A 7,500-nucleotide genomic window follows, 5' to 3' on the forward strand; every position below is an offset into this window, starting at 1 on the left:
GTTAACTACGATGATTGCATAAGGTGACTGATCTATTTCATTAAACACTTGACCAGTCGTGTTTTCACTGAGTCAGTTCACCAAGGGTATCTACACAGTTTCTGAATTGTATAAACCATTTAATGTTTGGGTATTTCATTTCCCCAAAGGTGAATTGTCCATTTGTGTTTTAAATTCTGATAAACCGCTGTACAAAAGACAATTAGACCATTCCGGTTTATTTTTAACTTTTACAAGGCTTGTATTTTTGGCGGTGATGGCTGTCCATGGCTAGAAGTTTACCGAATCGCTCAGTTGGGGAAGGAACTATTTTCAAAGGATTTAATTTCCGTTTGTCACTCTCTTTGCGATCTAAAAACCGTTCGTGACACCCAATGAATATTTTACTATTGCAGGCTCCGCAGCTGACAGAATGTGACGTCACGTCGTCCCCAGGAATTCGGGCGTTTGCAACCTAGTCCCCAGGGTCTTCTCCTCTGCGATTTTCAAAATGGCGGAATATAGAATAGTTTCTCCTTTTTCCAAACAAATAAACATATTCTGTTTTTAGATACAGTTAGGGTAATCATATCAAGGCAAAATTTGGCCAGGGTATTAAGTACCCATCATAGATTTCTCACATCACATTTTCCTCCAAAATAACGTCACCATGGCAACGATGTAAGGCATTTCTTTGAGCCTTTTTAAAATCAACTTATATTGTCTTTTTTGAAAAAACGGGACGCTGAAATCTTTTCATTCAGCGTCACCAAATTATGCTACAAATAATCTCTAAAATATTTAAAATTCAACAAAATCTGTAGGTCAGTTTTTCAGAAAAACAAGTTTTTGTGAACTTGTGTCGCTAATTTCTATTTTCACCTACAGAATTTTTTTTAATTTGAAAGACAAACGTTTTAAATTAATCTAAGCTAGCATGATAAAAATGAAATAAAATTCACCGTCCGGTGGTGGTAAAGTTGCAAAATCGTGAGCTGACGCGAGCAGCTTTTAGAATTTCAGCTGAAAACCCTTTCGAGCCTCCTTAAAAGTTTCAGCTGAGCGCGAGCGCGTAAAAGCCACACACGCAATTCTAAAAGCTACCCACGTCAGCTCATGATTCAAAATGGGTCAACAGAAATAAACAAATACCGGCAATTTCGCTCACCTTTCTTCTAATTCCTATATATGGAATATAAATAGACATCCCCTATCCACGAAAACTACGAAATTTGTACACACACGCGTGTGCACTCGAATGAGCGAAAGACGCATGCGTAAATGCCGATCTTGTAACCCCCGTCGTAACCCCCTCATTTTCCTGATTTTGCAACTTTACTCGTTTATGTCTCTGCTTCCCGACGGTGAATTTTTTTGCAAGTCAGCTGAGATTAATTTAAAACGTTTGTCTTTCAAATTTAAAAAATTCTGTATGTGAACAAAAATTAGAGACACATTTCAAAAAAACTGACCTACAGATTAAATTGAATTTTAAATATTTTAGAGAATATTTCAAACATAATCTGGCAACGGTAAATGGGAAGATTTTACCGTCCCGTTTTTTTCAAAAAAAAACAATATATCTTGATGTTAAGGCTAAAAAAAAAAAAAAAAAAATGCCTTATATCGTTGCCATGGTAACGTTTTTTTTTGGAGGTAAATGTGATGTGATAAATGTATGATGGGTAATTAGTAGTCTAGCCAAATTTCGTCTTGATATGATTAACTTAACTGTATCTAAGGACAAAATATGTTTATTTGTTTGAAAAAAGGAGAAACTATGTCGAGAGCCTCCTTAACGTTTTTCCAAAATGGCGGCTCGTCTGGACGCCATTTTGAATAACGTAGATGATAAGGCCCTGGGTACGTGGTTGTGGTGTTTGCGTACATTGTAGCTTGAGGTTGTCGTCCATTTTTTTCCTTGTGGTGTAATTTTTGATTCGTTTACCCATATTGTAGTTTAGCTTGCAATCATGGGTTAGTGATAGTATCTTCACCGGACCAACGTTGTGAAGACGTAGCCATTGCATCTGATTTTGCTTTTTAGTGGGGAAACTGAAAAGACAACGAAGGTAAGACTGTCCGACGACTGCTTTCCATGATTCATCGATCGATCCCCTCGTTAATCTGTTATTACAAAAGGGAAAAACAGATCGCATTGATTTGATTATTTGTATTACAGACTGGAATGATCAAAAGCAAGTTATTCTTACTCTTTAAAGTAACTTCGATTCTATCATGGATAGTAAAGAGATCCATGATTCTATTTAAAGTCAGCTGCCTTTTATGTTCCCCATTCCTTGTCGAGGTACAGGCATATGCCATGCCGGAAGTCAGACAATTGCTCTCAGCAAGGACCAGCCAGATGAGGAAATGTTTACCTTTTTCATTTATGAATTTGAGATAAATGCCCGAAGATAACAGACAACCAACTGTAAATAACAATCTTTGATTGCAATTATTACAAAAACACTGTGTGACAATTCCAAGACGAGATTAGACACCTTACTGTTGGTTTTCAAATTAAAATCCAAATGCACCCAAGATTTCCATAGCTCTATGTGCACAACATTTGTATAATTATGTAATAGTACTCAGTGCTGTCCAGTTTGAAAATAAATGGACCAAGAAATACCGAGGAGCAACTGATGATCGTAATTTGATTATGCAACGTGATGGGACAGGTGTGTTTTCCTCTATTATAATATTTTCTTCAATCTCCTGCTTTTAACGGAGTTATGTTCCCACAAGTGTGTTTCTGGGAGCATACAACAATCAGGTAGATTGAAAAATGCTGCTGGAATAAAGATTTGGAGTCCAAATTGCCTGGAACATAGAGGATATACAATGACCTAAATTGGCAGGATACTCTCCACTGGAAACAGCCGATTTGCACATTCTGATCCATTTCATCATCTCTGAGGAAATGGCATGCTTTGTATCAAACGCAAGGGAGTATGACGCTGCAAAGCAGCTAAATTCTGTGACAATGACCAGGCCCATGTTTATGCTGTGCTCAAAGAAAATCGCTTAATAATAAAATGCTTTTAATCCACTCGAGTGGAAAAGAGAGGCTATAATCAACAGAAATGTTAGCAGGTAGTATTTACAAGCCAGCTGTACAAGGCCATAGATGAATGCAAGGTTACTACTGCCCTGTTTTTAGACCTTAGCAAGGCATTTGTAAGCATACGTCATGAAACATTGAAGAAACGTTATCTAGGCATCTCTGACAATAGGCTCAAATGGTTTGCTGGTTACTAGACTGGAAGAGTACAACATACACGTATCAAGACCAGGTCTTCATTGTCTGATTTTCTCGTAATCAGGCATGGCATTCCACAGAGTCCATTATTCAATCTCTATGCCAATGAGCTACTGCCTGTTTGTGCTCACTGCAGGATTCAAAATTATAATTTTATATGTCTTTTTCTAACAAGAACATAGACAGTGTCATGGAAGACCTCAAGAGCAACCAAATGCACCTTGCCTCATGGTGCTGTACAAATTGATGAACAGAGGTTTCATTAGAAGCCGGCAACCGGCGAATTCTGCCGGCTACTCCTTAACTTATCACCGCCCACTTTTTCGATAAATTACACCATTGTTACTGTTTCACTTTGATCCATTTTTATTTATTTTAATTCAATAAAACAACTACAATATCAAGGAACCTCTTGCTGTATGTTTTGCTCCCTTTTGGACATTAGATATTTTTATGAATTCCTAGTTATTTGCACTTGCCTTAGCAATGCATATGCACTCTCCAGTGCGATTATTTGGATGAATAGAGGAGAAAGACTGGTGCCAAATGATGTCTCAATCACATTCACTACGCCCTTCCGGTTTTCCATGTGCTTAATATTAAAAATTGAAGACACAACAAGAAAGCGGGCAGCTGGAGGCGATATTTTGTCGTATTTCAACAAGAGATCGAGGATGCAACAAAAATTGTCTTCTAACTTGGCTATGAGCAGCTACATGTACATGTTGTTGCTGGAAATGCCATTTCCGAGCTCACTTCCCCTTTCTTGCCACTGCCGCCTACTTCACAAAATCAGCCGCTTACTAAAAAACTTATTGAAACCTCTGGGCGAAACAAGATTCTGTGTCTTTGGGTTACTTCACAGATGCTTAAGCAATCAAACTGTCATACCATCCATCATGTCCATATAAAAACAGCTTACCATTGTGGATACAGACGATGAGGTGCACAGTGACCATGTACACTATAGGTGGATAAAATAAATTTTTAAAAATCTTTTAGGTCTGTGTAAGCCTGATGGTAATGTTTTCCAAAATCAGAGAATTAATGTCAAAGACTTTGTAAACAGTGCAACAAGTTTAAAACAAGCGTTCTTATTACAAATAATGAAACAAAAAATTCCATAATAAGCGAAAATTTAGATTTAATGCCTAACAGAAGCACTGCAAAAACATAGTTCAAACACTTGCAAGCAAAAATCTATCTAGGCCATCAAAACATGTTCAAGGTGTTTATTTAAAGAACATCTGACGGCACATCTCAACCAAGTGTCTGTTTGTAAGATTAACTTGCAAGCAGTGGACAGCTTCTTTTTGTCAAAGGCTGTGGATGTAACGCTTGCAGCCATATTTGCTACACTGTAGAAGAAACTTCATAAAGAGATTTTTTTCCAGGAAATGAGAAGTTAAGGATAGAAGGGATTTCTTAAATACACTCAGGGAAAGAGTGCTCCGTACATCGATACTTATATTATTCCATAACCTTGTGGTAGATGGAGAAAATGATTTGTTAAAACGTTCAATGCGACTAGCAAAAAGAGTAAAATTCTTAAGATTTCTTTATGAATAACTTGTTCTCTCAGAGACTTGTACAGAAAGTAGGTTTTTAAGATAGTTAGGACAAAGGTTATTTACAATCTTGTAATAAAGTACTGTATCACTTTATGAACAGCCCTTCTTGACCTCATTTCTTCCCAACCAAGTTGAAGCACAAGGCGATGCTTACTACATGTAAGTGTAGTTCCTTTAATAGCCCCGGTAACAATTTTAGCAGCCTCGTACTGAACATGTTCGAGGAGATCATATTCGCTTTCGGTACATCCACCCCAAACCACATCCGCATACTCCATCACAGGGCGAACGAGAGATTTATAAAGCCTTTCGAGAGTGTTTCTAGTAAGTTTAAATTTTAAATCCTTTAACATATTCGCTCTCTTGCAAGCTCTCTCAAAATCGTCTTAATATACCTTTGATAGCATATATACATTTTAAGCTATAAGAAACAAATTATATCACTTTTAAAAAAAATTGTCATTTTAGCCCCATGTTACACAAAAGTACACAGTGACTGTGCACCTCATCACTTAAGGATTTGGGAGTGTGAGTATATATCACCTATCCTGTTCAGAACTTAACTCTTTTACTAATTTTGGAAATTATTCTATACTCTAGAGATGCTGTTTTCACCCATTCATCCCTGGAGCAGCCCCTATCGATGAGTGAAATGGTAGATCACTCTCAGGATTGAAAGGGTTAAGGCAAAAATAGTTTTTGAGTGGTTATTGATGTTGTTAAACCATTCATCCTTGAAGCATCCCCCATTGATGAATGAAACCGTCTTGCTTTACTAAGACGCAGGAAAATCTGCAAGTCTCATTCTCAGCATTAAAAGGGTTAATGTACAAATGTATGATTTTACAGTTACCAATTTTGGAAATTCTGTACCTTGCAGATACTATTTTAGTCCAGTAATTCCATCCCTGGAGCGGGCCCCATTGACAAGTAGAATATGGTCTCGGGCATTAACCCTTTCACCCCTAAACCGGCCATACCTTCCTGTAGTACACAAATGTATTTCACTCTGTCTAATGCCAGATGATTTTACTTGTCAATGGGGAACCCCTCAGGAGTGTATGGGTTGATCACTCACTGCTGTTTTAAACCATTCATCCCTGGAGCAGCCCCTTTTGATGAGTAAAATGTCTCATTCTCAGAATTGAAAGAGTTAAGGGATACATAGTTTTTGAGTGGTCTTTGATGTTGTTAACCCATTCGTCCCTGAAACGTCCCCCATTGACGAGTAAAATCATCTGGCGTATAACCTATAAGCCTCACTGTTAGGATTGATGGATGGATGGATGGATGGCTGTGGGTGATTTATAATTGAATAGACTACATGTATGTACATGTACAGTATTGAATTTTATGAAAAAGTGAGATATGTCTTTGCTTACAACTAAACAACCACGGAAACCATAATTTCAAAGCAAATTCATTAGATCCTAGCCCACAACACAAGAACAAATAATTCTGAAATGATGCAGTTATTTTAGTCCCTGAAACGGCCCCCATTGGCAAGTAAAATCATCTAGCGTATAACCTATAAGCCTCACTGTAAGGATTGATGGGTGGATGGATGGTTGTGGGTTTTGCAACAACCTTAGATGCTAGTGCAATTTCATAAAAAAATAATAACAAGATAGTTATCTTTACAGGAACTGTGATTCGGAAAGTCTTTGATATTTTCAACACAGCAGATTGTCAATCAATATGGCTGATTTATATATTGAATAGACTATGTACATGTACAGTATTGAATTTTATGAAAAAGTGAGATATGTCTTTGCTTACAACTAAACAACCACGGAAACCATAATTTCAAAGCAAATTCATTAGATCCTAGCCCACAACACAAGAACAAATAATTCTGAAATGATGTAGTTATTGTCATAATTTAGGCAAACATCTCCATCCAATGAAAGAAGAAACTCCTCTGGGCAAAATAAAACAGTTAACACCTGACAGCCAAATGAATGCATTAAGTGGTATTTTTCTATGCTATTCTACATGTAGACTTATAGACAAATTCCTGGACATTTCTACAGTTTGTATTCCAGGTAGTATTACTGGTTATTTTCTATGCCATGCGCTTGAAACCTTGTCGTGTAACTGGTTCAGAATTTTGTTGCAGAAATACTGTCATTAGATTGCAAATTAAAAAATACAGCATTGCTGACCTGAACACCCAGTGACTAAATCTTATACAGTAAACCAGCTGTGACAAAAAGAGATAAAGGCATCTTGTTCCTTGTTGTCATTGATAGAAGAAATCAGTGTTTGCAGTGATTGTGAAGTTAGGTAGAGAATATATGTGAATTATCGTATACTTGAACTGTGAGTTGATATGATAAATTTTTTAGAGAGATCATTGTGGTGAAATGAGCAACTTAAGCAGTTGTTCAAAAGCTTTGAAAAAACTTCCAGACTTGAATGTGATTAGAACCCATGACCAGGCGATTGAATTGCTCTGAGCTATCAAGTCCTTTGTGAGCTGGCTAGGTGTACAAAGTGAATGGATGATAGAGAAAATATGTGAAATATCGTATAATTTACTTGAACTGCAGAGTTAAAGGCCCACCTTCAACTGACAGGCTTTCCGTGCCGTAGAACAATTTTCATACATGAAAATCCAGCCAAAGCTGAAATTTATTCAATCAGATCGCTGTGATAAGCAATGCGAATTTCCATAACAAAAAC

At 37.1% G+C, this 7,500-nt stretch overlaps 2 protein-coding genes across 3 annotated transcripts in view; both read left to right on the top strand.

Annotated features, from left to right (window-relative positions):
* Positions 1-7,500, top strand: part of LOC138046056 (NLR family CARD domain-containing protein 3-like) — a 253,105-nt gene that overhangs the window by 184,315 nt on the left and 61,290 nt on the right. Inside the window, exon 1 of one of the 2 annotated variants that reach the window (XM_068892746.1) lies at positions 1,965-2,051. The exons of the other annotated variant lie outside the window; for it this stretch is intronic. The gene's annotated coding sequence lies outside the window, so the exon portion shown is untranslated. Of the gene's footprint in view, positions 1-1,964; positions 2,052-7,500 lie in introns of those variants that run through there. 2 annotated transcript variants of the gene reach the window in all.
* Positions 1-7,500, top strand: part of LOC138046305 (deleted in lung and esophageal cancer protein 1-like) — a 158,780-nt gene that overhangs the window by 78,545 nt on the left and 72,735 nt on the right. The window lies entirely within an intron of this gene.

The sequence above is a fragment of the Montipora capricornis genome, chromosome 1, assembly GCF_036669925.1.
Source record: "Montipora capricornis isolate CH-2021 chromosome 1, ASM3666992v2, whole genome shotgun sequence".
Taxonomy (NCBI): domain Eukaryota; kingdom Metazoa; phylum Cnidaria; class Anthozoa; order Scleractinia; family Acroporidae; genus Montipora; species Montipora capricornis.